General features: G+C 45.1%; 1 protein-coding gene and 1 long non-coding RNA gene across 6 annotated transcripts in view; both read left to right on the forward strand.

Moving 5' to 3' along the window:
- Positions 1–15,760, forward strand: part of AGAP1 (ArfGAP with GTPase domain, ankyrin repeat and PH domain 1) — a 565,886-nt gene that overhangs the window by 7,196 nt on the left and 542,930 nt on the right. The window lies entirely within an intron of this gene.
- LOC109322689 lies at positions 4,929–12,769 on the forward strand. The gene is made up of 3 exons (XR_002104462.1): positions 4,929–4,939; positions 11,512–11,515; positions 12,686–12,769. It is a non-coding gene; the product is annotated as an uncharacterized LOC109322689 (long non-coding RNA).

A 15,760-nucleotide genomic window follows, 5' to 3' on the forward strand; every position in this document is an offset into this window, starting at 1 on the left:
CCCTCAGCTTGTGGCCATTGTTCCTGGTGACTCCAAGGGGGGCCCTGGTGAACAGACTTTCCCTGAGTCCCTGCTGCTGGCCCCTGATAAGGTTGTAGGCAGCCACAAGATCCCCCTTCAATCTCTTCTTGCGGAGACTGAAGAGATTCAGGTCCCTCAGTCTCTTCTCATAGGGCTGGCCATGGAGGCCTCCAACCATGTGAGTGTTTTTTTGGGAGAGGGGGTATCAAGAACTAAATCTGAGTTAGGCAGCAAAATCTCATTAATCTCTGAGTACAACTGTTTTTTAAAGCAGACAAATGAGTTGGGTAAGAGCAAATACAGATGAATAGTTTTCCAGGGAGTGTACAGTTGAATCCCAGGGCTTTCCAGGCATTTTGCTTTTGAAATGCTCTTGTATATATGCAAGCAGTGATAACACTAAAACAGCTGGAGTTTGACACTACTTTATACATAACACTATTTTCATTACTGTTTAAATCAGGGCTGGGTAATTATTTGGGCCTGAGGGGCTAGATTGGCTGTTCTGCTGAGCTGTCCTTCCTCAGAACCTCTGCATAACAACTTGCCAAAATTCCCTGTGTGGGATGGGGCTCAGGCAGCAGTGTTCAGAAGTGGGGTAGGCAAGGCCAGCATCACAGGGCAGGGGCACAGGGTGGTGACGGTGTGGGGCTGGGGCCAGGACCAGGTCAGAGACTTTCTTTTTCCTCACACCTGTGCAGCAGGCATGGGTTCTGCAGGAAGAAGCATGGACAGAATGGATCTCAGCTCTGCTCTGCCTTGCCCAGGCTGTTACTGGCCCCAGATGCAGCTCCCTGCCCACTCATGTACCTTGACATGTGGCTCCCCAGAGCTGCAGTTGGGTCCAGGGAGGGGGCTGGGATCGTGGGGTGGCGATAGCACAGGGTCAGCCACTGGGGAGCTGCAGCACCCATAATGAGGCAAAGAGGGCTGCAAGTACTGCTGAGACAGCTTGGAAGGAACTTGGCCTCCTTCCCCTTCCCCTTGCCCTGCCCGTCCCCTACCCCCACCTGTGGGCTGCATGACCTGGGCTGGGGAAGGAGGGGACAGACCTGGCGGTACCTCCATGTCCTGCCACATACTTGCAGTAGGCAGTGTTGGGGCACCCCTGTCACATACCAGCCTGCAGCTTGCCTCGGGATGCATGTGATTGGCATTAGCCCCCACACCCACCAGCTCAGTGTGGGGTAGAGCAGCATGGTGTGGGGACAGCACTGGCGGTGAGGATGCTACATCTGGGACCAGGGATGGCTTCCATGGAGATCAGCCCCCTGGCTCTGGATGCAGCTGTCTGCCTGGCAGCGCGTGGCTTCCATGGAGACTGGCTCTGGCCCCAGCCACAGTGCTCCCGCCGCTGAGTGCTCTCAGCAGGCTCCCACCACTGCTGCTGTCGCCATGCTGCTCTGTTCCACGCTGAGCCGGTGGGACTGGGGGCAGCCATGCAGGCATCGTCCCAGGGTGAGCTGCAGGCTGGTATGGCATGGGGGTGCCGCACTGCTGCCCGGCCCATGGACTGTGTTTTGCCTATTCTGGATTAAATCAGTAAACAATTTCTGAACCCTTGTTAAAAGTACAACTTGGTAAAGCTGTCAGGTTCAAATTCTAAAGCATTTTTGGTTAACAGTATGTAGTTATGAAGTGAAAACACAGATACTTCACTTACTTCCATGTTCATATTCTGCGTTTCTCAGTACATTAAGACAAAGCTTAGTTTATTTTGGAAAGTTGATCTTAAGTTGATGTTGTGATCAAGCACACTAGTTAGGCGCTGGAGCTCTTGTTACACTGGTTAATTGTAACACTGATTATTTTATACATAAAGAAAATGATTAAAGGTTTTGGCATTATGTTTATTATTTCCCTAACCTTTTTCCTTTTAGAGCGGGGTGCTCAACCTTTGGCCTGTGGGCCAGATGTGACCTGCAGAACCATAGGTATCTGGCCCATGGGGCTCCCCACAAATCAGAAAATATGGCAGTAGGGGAGCATTGGCAATGAATGTGGCCATCTTCCCTGGCTGCTAAATTCCCAAACCTCGAGTCCCACACAGCAGGCTGGGACCAGGTCATCCCTGCCACCCCTGTGGCTGGATGAGGCAGGGTGATGCCCTCTTTCTCCCTGTGGCCAGGTTGGGACCAACTCAAGCCTCCTTCCCCCCACCCCCCACCTTATGGGGCCAAGTCAAGCCCCCTTCTTCACATGGCATTTCCCCCTTGGGGCCAGGCCATGCCCACTCCCACTCTGGTGGGGGCTGAGTTGGAGTCAGGCCACATCCCTTTCCCCTGCAAGGCTGGTCCATACCCCTTTCCTCACCCTCTTGGGGCCAGGTCAGAACTGGGGCCATGCTGTGACTGCCCTGTGCCGGATCCGACACATGAGTGGCCTGGGTGCTGATCATTCAGCCTGTGGGCTGAAAGGGTTGAGTACCACTGCTTTAGAGGAAGCGGTTCTTCTCGCTAATAACCGTTGCTCACAGTAGTTGCTGCTCCTGTGGATTTTCAAACCTTAGATACTATTATAAGAAGTATTGTATCTGTTTTTAGATTATACAAAATTCTAAGGCTAAAGGTATAAGAAAGGGCCTGCTCTTGTTGTTCAAGCCATGTCTTTCCATTAAATGCAGATTTCTCATCCTGTTCTGTCCTTGCGTTCTAACGCTTAATGTGTTGTGAAGGCCCAAAGGCAGTATTCTCTGTGGCTAAGTCAAATATTGTAAAGATAAGCATCCATCAACATGTCACTAGTTCCTTGAATAGCAGTTGGACTGAAACGGGCTGTTTCAAGTTTTTCATTATGTCAGAAGTAGGTCCCTGAGCTATAAGTTGGGAATATAGTTATAAAGCTATTTCAGTATAAGTGCCATTTAAGACATCACCCTTGTTATCCTTTACATGCATTGTCTCTGCAGGAAGCATTACTGACATTCCTCCCATTTTATTTTTCCTTATTTGAAGAGCATGGCTAGGAGCAGCACTTTCCTTACAGTAGAATGCATGGGAACATGAAAGATTTTATAAATAACTCTCAAAGACTGTAAATGAAATTTTAATAGCAGATCTGTGGAAACTCTTAGCACTGGTTAAAGGTGCTATGTTCTAAATTAACTTTTTTGCTGCCTGATTTAGAAGTCCATATCATATGGAGTGATGTCACTTCCCCTGTATTCTGTCACCTGCCAGCAAATTAATCTTAAGTTTTCAAACAAGGCATTCCCAGTAATACCTTTGATTCATTTATATATCTTCACATTGTGGTGGGTCTGTGGCTCAAGGATTGGACTCTTAACTCATCTCAAGACCCATCAATGAGTGGTAGAGATCATTCTCAAATTGAGGTATTGCCAGTGATGAAGAAGTAAGGTTAGAAGGAGTACTGTTATGTCAAGTGAACAAAGTAGTCTGTTTATTGTCTGTCCTGTGGATTTTAAAAACACTGTTCAGTAGTTTGTGAACTGGTATTCCTCTTGCCTGTAAGTTGGTGAAAGATTATTTTGTTTTTTGTGTTTTTGTTAAAGCTACTAGTGAGTGGGCTCTTCATAGCCCAAATGGAAAAGTATGACCGATTTTACTAAAAACTTAAATCAACCAGTTTTTGAAAAGGACTTTTGACTGAGCCTTCTTGACTTCCATAAATGTGTTATGATCTCCTGTAGCCTAAATCTGGAGTACTGCGTCCAGTTCTGGGTGCTGCACTTCAACAAGGACATGGAAAAACTTGAGAGGGTCCAGAGAAGAGCCCCCCATATGACCACGAACTTGCAAGATGAGTCATATGAGGAGAGGCTGATGGACTTGGGCCTTGTCAGCCTACAGAAGAGAAGGCTTAGAGGGGACTTGGTAGCAGCTTACTGCAACATTAGGGGAGTACATCAAGAACTCTGTGAACAACTGTTTACCAGGGCACCCCTGGAGAAGACCAGGAGCAATGGATACAAACTCCTGGAAGCCTGTTCCAGGAAAAACTCCTTCACAGTCAGGGTGTCCAGACTGTGGAATAAACTCCCTCCAGTGGTGGTGTGATCACCTACCCTGGATATCTTCAAAAGGAGACTGATTGGACAGTCACTTTGCTGGGGTCTCTTGACCCCGGTTGTCTCTCTGCACCAGGCAGGAAAAGACTGGACCCGGTTTATCTACAACATCCATTCCAGCCTGTTACAATCTATGAATTTATGAAATCTGGCTTGAACATAACTTTGGAACTACTTAGATTTATATAGAATAACACATTTCGATAACTTTTCAGATGAATAGACCTGAGTCTTAGCCCAATTTACAACAAATACAGGCGTCCATAAATAAGTGAAACTTCTCTTACTCCAAAAGAGAATTATTTGCTATTGGTATTACCCAGTATTTCTGACACTTGACTGCTTCATTATTTCACTTTCTAAAAAAGATCAGGGTAGGATCAAACTGGGGAACTGCCTTATCAACTTTCCACTGGATTATTCATTCATGTGTCCTTGTTTAGCTGTGAACTGCTGTAATAAAAGATGGAATTAGGTCTGCCATAGAATCTTAGTTTTTCTTTTTAAGAATGGATTTAATATAGGTTCCAGGTAAGAGTTGATTTCAATAAATCTTTTTTTGGCCTGATATGTTTTCTTCAGGAAGTTAAATTGACTTTAAAGCTCCTCTATGGAGAACCAGAGAATGAGAAAATTCAGTTTGTTCTTCACTAGTAAAGTCTCAGCTTAAAGTCTGTAATAGATTATGTGAAATATCCTACTAGATTCTTTGGTTGGTTGACATCTAAGTACACTTTATAGGGTAAACTTATTCTTGGGTTCTAGCCTTCTAAACAGGCTATTGAGATGTGTGGGGAAAAAAGTGAAGTTAGCTTGACAAATTTATGTGAAATTTTTTCAGCTGATAAAGCTTGCTGCCTGCCTTCTAGCCTTTTTGGTTGTTAGCAAGTGAAAACTATGTACACAGATGTAACAAAGTTTCAAACACCTCTGAAATGTTTTGAGGAAGCAGTGGCAGGTACCCCACCAGTTACCGCACAGAGGTGGCCATGGTGCCTGAAGCCTTGCTCTCGAGTCCCAGTCAGTCAGTTCTCCTATAGTTCTGCCTCTGGGAGAGGGACAGGTTGGGGGATTGGGAGGTGGAACTCTGGTATCCTGGTGCTACCACCACCCCTCCCCCGGTCTCCTCTGACCTAGACTATAGACCAGGGGTAGGCAATGTTTTTTGGCTGGAGTGCCAAAAAACCCACAGTGTCTACCTTGGTAGGTGCCAGTGTGCTTTCATACCAGAAAAACAAAATTGGGGTGGGGGGAGAGGCGGGTAGTACCTGGCAGGATGCATGGCATATTAGTATATTTAATCATCATAAATATTGCCTTTGTTGTGTATTTTTTTTTTGTTAAGCACAACCCTGGCCTCTCCCTTGTTGCCGGCACAGAGGTGATGGCCCGGTGCAGCTGTTTGTAGCTAACCTGGACTCTGGGCAGCTGCAGTGGGCAGGCTGCAAACAGCTGTGTTGGGCTTCACAGCTCTGGCATCAGGTCCATGGTGGTGGTGACTCTGTGTGCACCTCGGAGAGGACAGTGGGAGGGCTATGCTGCCTCAGGGCCAGGCCCTGTCTCTGCTGTCTACCCCGAGGTGCTTGCTGCAGCTGCCCAGAGTCCAGGCTGGCTTCAAACAGCTGCATCGGGCTCCAGAGCCCCACCATCATCTCTGCTGGGAGTGGGGGAGAGACCGGGGTTGCCCTGCCTCAGGCCCCTCCCACTGCCTGCTCCAAGGCGTGCATGCATATGCCGGAACAGAGCTGATGCTGGAGCCTGCCTGCTGCACCCAGCCCTGGCTCTGGGTAGCTGCTGCCAGGCACAGAGCCTGGGCTGCTTGCAGTAGGGCTTGCAGCTTCCCAGCTGCCTGCTGGGAGCAGCCCGGGCTCTGTGGTTGGCAGCAGCTACCCAGAGCTGGGGCTGGTGGTGGTATGCCGAGCAAAATGGCCTCATGTGCCGTGATCAGCACACATGCTGGAGGTTGCCGACCCCAGCTATAGACCCTGATGCTCCTATCTGTCTCTTCCATTAGACGCTTGCTAGGTCAGTACCTGTTGTCCCCTTGCCAGGCCCCTGCTGCACTGCTATGTCCCTTACCCCCCCCACTTGCTGCTACTGGAGCTGGGTTTTGACTATTCCCCCCAGCTGGGGTTGGGACTGGGCTTGCACATGAGTCATCCAGCTGAAATTCTTCTTTCTTGAAATGTTTCAAAGTATATTACACTTGGAATTTACTATTCTCTTAAAAACCATGCATGTTCATTTACCCTTCAGATAAGCAATGGTCAGGTTACTTGACTCCTGCATTTAAATACAAGTTAACTTTGGTACCCCCTATTCTGAGGAGATTTGAACTAATCCTAACTCCAATAAGCTTAATAGATTTATAGGTTTATCTTAAATATTTTCTTTATCTGACCTATGTTGTATACCTTGTGCTTTAGTAATGACTTTTTTGCCATGACAGTATTGCATGTGTTAAACAGGGTGCTTTAAAAGGGAAGCTTAAGTACCTTGCTGTTTTGCAGAGATATTGCTGATCGTGTGGGACATTTATCCACGTACTGTTTTGGCCCACAATGCACTGGAGAGCTGCCACTTCAGAGCAGACTTTATTAATTGAACCTGTTCCTTATATGAGCTGATGCAAACTGCGCGGCACCACATGCAGTTGTGTAAGTGGCAAAATGTGCATCAGCATGCAGAAAATGGTGGCAGTACACTTTTGAACTAAAACTTTCTATGTGTTTTAGTTCAGAAGCGCGCTGCTGCCATTTTCTCAGCGCTGATGTGCATTTCAGCACTTATACAACTATGAGTGATGCAGCACCAGACACTTTTCAAAGCACCCAGTGCTGCAGCACTTGCATGTCTAAAAATGCCTGGGAGTTCCATCTATGCCAGTGGTTGAATTTAATCATGAAGTATCAAATACTGGCTCGAGGGAGGAAAAATAAGTGCAGTGATGGAAATACATTGTGCTGGAGAAGGCTGAAGGAAGAATAACTCCACTAGATGAGTAGAACAACACTGCTTTAGAAATGTGAGATTTTTTTCAAAAATATCCTATGAACTTGTCTGTTTCTCTGTCACTTTCACATAAAAACATGGCTTGAGAACATTCACCTTGGACTCGGTTTTCCTGTACATTGGCCCATCTGGACATCAATTTGAAGTATTTGGATGTAGAAGTACAGCATATTTGGTAGTAGGTTCTTCAAGCTAGATTGTAACAAGACAGTGTTGATACAAATTAGCTTCATAGTTAGCAGCACTGTGAGAAACTACATAGTGTTAACAGGAAATCTAGTTATAAAGGGAGGCACTGCTAAAAATATTTTCTCAAATGAAAGTTTAAGCAGAACACTAGCTAATGATCAAGTATTTTTTTTGTCTTGAAGTTAGTAACAGTAAGTAAACTTAAACTAAATGTTAACTGTAACAGTGGAAAATGTCCTTTACAATAAAGGTTGTCTCCTAAGTGGTTAGGTGTTGAGCATTTTTGTTGCTGTGAGGGGGGCATGGGGTGATAACTAGCCAAAAGAAATGTAACATTGTATGTGTAGCTAAATGCCAGCAATACATCTTTATGAAGACCCAGGACTGTGTGGGCTTTTTTCCTGTGTGTGTGGGTTTTTTTTTTTTTCCTTTAAAGATCAAAGCTAACAGATATGAAAGCATCTCTTAAAAACTGCAGGTTTTCTGTATTTATTCAGTAGGCCTAGAATGGCATGAGGATGACCTTAGACTTCTTTATGTGGAAAACCAGTTGTCTGACAGCTGCTTGTTAGGAGTTGATAACAATCTGAAGTTCCTTCCTGTAAAAGAGATGATTTGAATTTTGGTAGAGTGAGAGATCAAGTAACATAAGCTTCCATTGGTTGGGTGGTGTGGGGGGTATTGAGAGAGATTCATGCCAAATTGGGCTGAGGCTTCCAAAATCAAAACAGAATTTTTTTTTTTTTTAATAGAAAAGGAACAGTTTTCAATGGCATTGCTTGTGCCATGATTGCAGTTGCTTATCAATATCAAAATGTTTCCAGAGTGAAGAGTTTCTCCCAAAATGGAGAGGTGGTTAACAGTGTAAGTCTTAAGTCAGGCAGGAGGCACTTTAAAGACTAACTGGTTCAGAAAGGCATGCTCTTCCACAGGTGACAAGGTCAGCTTCTCAGGGCTGACATAACTTTCTACAGAGGAAGGTAATATCAAGTATGTTTTGCAGTGCTGCCGAAAAGTGGTATCAACCTCCTCCCCGCTCCATAACACACTATTAGTTCCTCTTCTTACTGCCTAATTGATCTTCAGTTAGCCACTTAACTTGATAAATACCTTGGTAAATGTGAACCAGAATAGTTTTATTGAATAGATGGTCTTCAAAGGCTCTCTTTTCCCTCACTGCTTCTGCTGTTTGTTATGGGCTTCCATTAATCTTCCTTGGCTTATACACAGGTGCTGGCAGTGAGAACCATTGCCTCTGGCAGGCATTGGCAGGTGAACTTGGGCAAGCTTTTCTTTGGACTGCTACAGTGCTTCACCCTAATTAGCTTTGGAAGGAATTAGTTTGACATTGGGCAACAAATACAGCTTAATGAACACATAGGAGAGTACGTCCTATAGAGACTATAGCATAATACTGAACACCATCAGTATGTGTTTTGTAGATAGCTGGACTTCTGCTAGTGATGGGGTGATGTCAGTTCAGTAACAGTGGAGAGCTACTTTTCTGTTTATCACCTAAGGCGAATATGAAGCAACTTGGAAGTGAGAGGAGGATAATGAGATCAAGATGAAGCTGAGAGGTAAAATCTTGGACACTTAGGTGTGGCCCAGGATGCTAAAAGCTGCTTACAGCACTAATAACCAACTAAACTAAATGCCTGCAGAGTTTGGCATCTGGGGCCAGAAGCATATCAGGTCTTGAATCAGTGCTTTGCAACTGTTTGTCTTAAGGCATTTACTGAAACTATGGACATGAATACCATATTTTCTTGCCTACAGTGCACCCTGGCATCAGATATGCTCCACTTCATTCTGCCTTTCAAAAACAGTATCTTTCCTCATAGTCAGTAACTGAGTAGCTGCAGCTACAGAGCTGAGCCTGCACATTGTTCTGCTCTTTGTGGATTGGGTACAGACTACCTTTTGGTTTAATCTGGTAAGCAGTAGAAACTGCTCTTACCATATTTTTCACGTATAACTCACACTCCAATATTCAGTAGCTGATTTTTGGGGGAAAATGTGTTCTATTTGAGAAAATAGGATATTTGCTAGGAATGTGAGGAGGATTGAGGGATTGGTGATAAAGGGCAAGAGGAAGAAGTTAGGGAGTGCTGAAGAATCAGTGCTCTACCTAGGTACTATAACATGCTGAGTACTGAAATAGACACACTGTTGAGCGTGAAATTCTTTTTTCTCTGTCTTGAATTCAGGTTTTAGAAACTTTGGAGAAAAGACATATGATAATGTAGCCAGTGAATGGCCAAAAAACCACAAATGTGGTGGTTGTGGGGGGAAACCTGCCATCCTTAAACTGTAATTTGTTACAACTAAAAGCTTGCTTCAAGGCATTGGGTAACTTTTAATTAAAGTATACTTACCCTGAGTGTTTGTTACCAAAATTTGAAATGCCATTTTACCATTAGCAAGTATAAACACACTAATGAGGTAAATGGAATGTACCCCTGATTATCCAGATAAGGGAACAGACAAAGCTGGTGAAGGCTTGGAACTGAAGCTGCATTTCTAGGGTCCAGCATTTGGCTAATACTAAAAATTAGAATGAATGTGTTAAGGTAGAAAATGTCCAGCATGATTTCTTAACCATGAATTGACAACTTCCGCAGTGAACAGCAGAGAAACGAACAAAAGGGAACAATGATTTCAAAGTCTAATGTAAACTGCATAACAAGTGTCAAAGTAAATATGACACCTGTTACCCGAGGATCTTATTCTTCTTAGTCATTGTGACCAGTATATTCAGATTCCTGGCTACTACCTTTTTAGCTGTTGTTGTGTCAAACTGGTAAATGGATTGGCAATCAAACTCACTCTTACAAGCATCACTGCAACCTTTTCAGGTCAGTGAAGAGAGTCCAGCAATAATCATTAGTTGATATTGGAAGCAGTATCATAGTAAAAAAAAAAAAATAAAAAAATTACATGCATACTTGCAGCACCTCTTCTACTTTTGAGTCTTTTGCATTATCAGCCTAAAAGATATGAGCTGCTGGTTGGCTTGATTATAAGACTATTAAGTGTAGCTCTCTTTATATAAGAAATACATAATAAGAAAGTGGGAAAGAACATATGCTTTATGAAGGTAAAGTTGCTGATTTTTTTGCAGCGTTGCTTTCTTGACCCTTCCTGCAATCAGGAGGGAAAATGCAACCTGGGAACCTGAAGGGTCCTTTCCGAATGCAGCTGAATCTCAGGAAGAAAGCTTGTATGGAGCCGATCAAATAGCTGAGGGGTAATGTGAAACTGAAATATTAGGGTTGCTGAAGGGATATTTGGCAAGATTGAGAAGGAGAATGTAGAATTTACAATGGATGGAGAGCTTCAGGACTGCAGATAGCTGGGAGAGACGAGATTAGTATTTGCACTATGAGAAGAACCGAGGTAGATGCAAATGGTGTGGGGTATGGATAACTGCCAGATGACGAGGCTTTCATTTTGACCATTTGCCACTGTACATACAACCTGGTACAGCCATTTGTCAGTCTTCCACAAGTCATATTGTTGAACTGTTTGCTCCCTCCACCTCTCCTTCATTTTTCTCATGACCTCTGTCCTGAAATCCAAGTTTTGTTCTATACTCAGAGAGCCGTGATGACAGGCACTCAAAGTGGCCTTCTACTTAAAGTTGAGTTGCACCAGAGAGATTAATTTATTATCATGTTCTACACAAACTAGCTTAACGTCCTAGTTTAGTTAAATTATTCAAAAATCTCTTCAGTAAATATTGTGGTATAATTATCCTTTTAATGTTTGTGAAATAATTGGTCACCCTGAAAAATAAAATGAAGATTTGACTGTGTCTTCATAGTACCAGGTAGTCTTAGTAGTAAACATTCTGTCCCTTCCTCTCCAGAAGGAGGGTGGAGTTGATCAATGGGCTGGCATTGACTTTGCTACTAATGCCAATTGACTGATAAACAGGGATCCGGGTTTTCCATTTCCCATGGAAAAATGGAGTAAACAGAGATTTTGCCTGTTATTAGAGGCAAATGTGGATTTCTCATTTTACCAGAGAAACCGATGGATTTTGCCATTTTGCAATAAGGTCCCTGCAGGCTGGCAGAGTTCTAGCCTGCAGGGAGCTGGGGGGGAGTGGGAGGAAGGTGGAGAGATGGGGAGTGCCACATGCATAGACACGCATGTGGTCCCAGGCAGCCTGCAGAGCAGCTCCAGCAGGTAAGTTCAGGGGGAGAGGAGCCTCTGTAGGGAGGGAGCTGGGCAGGGCTGGGGCTGCTTCTCAGCTGAGTGTGGCTCGGGACCTGGGGCTGCGATGTTCGGCTGCAGGGCCTCAGTGGGGAGCACGACGGGGCCATGGGTCACCCGTTTGGGGGAGGGCTGGTGCCATGGTGCACTCCCAGTGGGCAGGGGGACTCGCGTCTTCCAGATCTGTACCTGGGACAGGCGCAGGTTGTGGGCTTGAGCTCCCACCCTGCTTCCCTCCCCTAGGGCCTCCGCAGCCTGGCGGGTGCAACCTGACATAGTTGTGGACAGCAGGGCCATGTGAGGATTCCTTACCACTGCACTTTTTGTGCAAGATGCGCTGTTGTTTTAATTTGGTGATAAAGATTGCGTGTAGGCCCAGCCGAGCTGTTACTGTTTCACCATTATCGTCCTCCGCTGCCAAATAATTAGACCTGTGGAGAGCTCCAGGCTCTGCACACTAGATCGGGGCACTGTTGTGGCAGGGGTGGTGTGGATTGGCTCTGTATCTCTTATTTGACCTGTGAGGTCAAAAGATTGAGCACTATGCATTTAGCTCAAGTATTTATCCAAAATAAATGCTACATGTACCTTCTATTTCCTTTTAGTTCATGGGGAAATGGTGTGGAATGCAGTATTGGTTTGAGGTTCTTGTTCATTTGTTTATTTCTCTGTAGAATAGAGTGAATCTGGTTAAGGCATGGGTGGCACGTTTTGTTGTTTTCTAGTAAAATGGTGGTTTGTGTAAACTGTGTGTGCTAGTAACCCATCCCTCTGTGACTAATGGAACTTGTGTATGAATGACAGTAGACAGAATTAAGACCACCAGTTGAATGAGTGCTAATTTAAAGCATGTTTTGGCTACATTTCTAACAGTAATACTGATTTCCTTCAGATAGACTAGTATGCCAGTGAAATGAGCCAGGTGGCTTATGTCAAAGAATATACTAAACTGATTTTCATAACCAGGTCATAGTTGTACAGTTGGCTTGTAAAACCCTGCCCTATCAGAAGGAATCTTTTGAGATTTTTTTTCTTGGACTCTGACTTCAGCTCTAGAAAGAAGTGTCCTAAAGTTCAATGCTGATCTCTTATAATGAGGCAAGAATGAAATGAAATATTACGTAATGCTTGGGATTATGTATTGAATAGAGGTGCACCAATTTATATTGGATCAGCACCGATGAAAGGAAAATCACCATTATCAGCGATCAGCTTTTTCTGGCCAGTGTAGTTGATAATGTCAGCATTAAATGTGGTGTGCATGTGTGCAGCTGCAGCATGCATGTGGTCAAGAACACAGCTCAGCAGCTTGGAAAGCAGCTTCCAGCCAGTAAGTCTGTGAGGGGGAAGGGGCATAGGGGTGGCAGATTGAGGCCCCCATGGTGAGGGAGGGAGAGGGGCAGGGGCGGACTCTGCCCAGTCAGGGCAGGGTGTGGGCCAGAGCCGTGGGTGGCTTGTTTGGGGGGCAGCTCCTGCTGCTGCGTGTACCCCCAGGGGAGGCATGGGGGGTATGTGCCTCCCCTGGATTTGTGCACAGGGCAAGGGCAGGCTGCCTGCTGCAGGCTTGGAGCCAGGGGCTGCATCAGCCTCATCCTGACGGAGGGGCTGGGCTGGGGCTATGCTCAGGATGGGCGGGGGTGGTGCTGGGAGGTGGGGCAGCAGGATGGGCTACAGCTACCCCAGAATTGGCTGTATTGCCCTCCCTCCCCTCCCCCAATGCTCCCCCTCCCAGCACTGCTACCAACCCTGAGCTCAGCTCCAGCCCAGCCTGCTCTGTCTGGAAGAAACTGGTGCAGCCACTAGCCCCAAGCCTGCAGCAGGCAGTCCACCCTTGCCCTGCACGCAAATCCAGGGGGCACATGCCTCCCCTTGAGGTGCATGCATAGGTGGGAGCCACCCACCTTGCCTGACCCCCAGATGAGCTTACCACAGCTCTGTCCTGTGCCTGGGCTCAACTGGGCAGCCCCTGCCCCACTCCCTTCTTCTTCATGGGGGCCTCAGTCTGCCTCTTCCCCCCACAGACTTACTGGCACAGCACTGCAGGGCTGCATATCAGCTATCAGATTGGTATCAGACAATATATTGCTAGTTTACTAGTCGGCCATTGGTATTGGCCAAAACATTTTTTATTGGTGCACCCCTAGTATTGAAGATGTACCATATTTATATATCAATCCATAGTGAATATAATGTGGCATGGGTTATAATAGATGTGAAGAAAATGATGTTGTTAAATAGTCTGAGTACAGACTGCATGAATAAAGAATGCGGGGCTTCCCCACCCTCTTCAAACTAAAGATGGTTCTCTTTAGATTGCCCTAGCTGTGCACATAATTGAGGTAGGTATCTATGTCTTGTGGGTCCTAGGGACAATTAAGGAAACAGTATAATCTGTAAGCAGAAGAAAAGACTAACTTTACTGTTTTATTTTTGACTTTCTAAATATTAATATTAAAATGCATATAAACATTAAAGATGTAATACAAATATAACACAAGAGAATAGCTAGTTCTTCAGGTTTGTGGTACTCATGTAAACTTCAGTATATTAGAAATACTTGGTTCCCTGCTTTATTTACTTGGGGAGAACAGACTATGTAAAAATGGGCAGCCTCGTTTTGAGAATGAGCTCTTTGAACTTGAAGAGAAATTGCCTTTTGGGTTTAAAGGAACTGTGGGGTGGGTTGGAGTATGGAGGGACAAATAGCTCTTATGTGGCAAAGGGATGAGCCAGGGAAAGTAAGGAAAATTCCTGTAATCTTCTGAACTGAAGACTCAACCCCTTGTATACCACCTTTTTATTGGTGAAATGTTGAGATGTCTAAAAGAATGGAAACAGGTATGTTTTCATTAAGCATGTAAATATTCCTTCTGTACTATCATTTTAAGGAGTAACCTGATCATTTAATTTATCAACTAGTCCTTCAGTTGGAGCTAGGGCAGGAATTGAGCTAGTGAGTATTGACATGAAATTTCACAAGTAAACATTTTAAGACTTAAAACATATTTTGTTTCTTTTTCTTTTTCTTTTTAAACAAATAGCATGTAAAATGGTTCTCAAATGTTCTCTGAATTTATAGGTTGTCAGTAACAAAGCTATGGGGGCACAAAATAAAAGTAAGTGTTAGGTCTCTCTCTTTTCAATGTAAGAATCTGGTAGTTCTCATTACTTGTTTGCTTTGGGGCAGGAACTGGTATTTGCCACTGAAACACATATTTGCAACTATAAAGTTGAATGTTTTTTTTTTTTATAACCCCAGAGTGTACCGCTTCTATTAAAGTGCTGTGTCTTCAAGAGCCATTTCTTTTTTACAACTTGTTACAAAAGGTAATTTTTTTTTTTTTGGCCAAAAGTCTGTCTAGCCAGAACAATCAGGAACCTACTATACCTACAGGCTTAACTTTACTCTTGATGCATGCGCATATAGTGTGATGTAGTTTAACTGTTTTCAAAATGTTATGGGATGATACGCATTTTACAGGCATATCACTGGGACAAACTTAGGCAAATCGTAATAGTTGCAGCCAAAAGCATATTTGTGGTAGGTCTATGCCCTAGGAGCTGTGATGGAGCCCACTGGCAGCTGTGTAACTCCTGTTCTACTTGGGATCTCTGGTCTCCCCTCCATTCTCTTTCCTGCCTTGCCTTGCTCAAATTGAGGAAGCAGGAGGCTGCCAAGGACCCCTATATGGCTGCTGATCTGCCATTCCAGTGTTGCTAGTGTGCTAATCACCTTATGAGTCTATTTTGTGGTCTCCAACCTCCCCTCTAGCCATGCCTGTGCCTTGCAGGTGTTGCCAGTTAATGTCTCATTGGGTCATTGGCAGCATCCTCGGTTCAGTGGGCCCTTGGCCCCAGCCCGATAACTTGGTTTATTGGGCACCCAGCCCTGTCTGATAGTTTGGTTGGGTGGGCCCTTAGTGCCAGTCCAGTATCTCTGTGTCAGAAACTTTGCCCCACTTCATTTCTCGGTTCCCATGTCCTTGAGAGCCTCAATTGGTCCTCAGCCCCTCAGTTCAATGTGAGGCTCTTGCTGGACTATGCATCTTTCAGAACTACTGCTGCCCTCTGGGCCCCAGATCAAGGAATGGCCCCTCCAAGCCTCTGTCTCTTAAGGGTTTCAACTGGGCCTCCCTCGGTCCCTGGGCAGGAGATGACTCTCCTCGCTGGCCCCAGATATGTTCTTTGCTGCTTCCAAAAAAAAGGGTTCCCTGGGGCTCCAAATCTGCATGTGGTGTCCCCAAGCTCTCTTATGCTCACAGCCACCCAAAATGGGACCTCTTCCAT

The sequence above is a fragment of the Crocodylus porosus genome, unplaced genomic scaffold (assembly GCF_001723895.1).
Source record: "Crocodylus porosus isolate Cpor-Errol unplaced genomic scaffold, CroPor_comp1, whole genome shotgun sequence".
NCBI classification, from domain to species: domain Eukaryota; kingdom Metazoa; phylum Chordata; order Crocodylia; family Crocodylidae; genus Crocodylus; species Crocodylus porosus.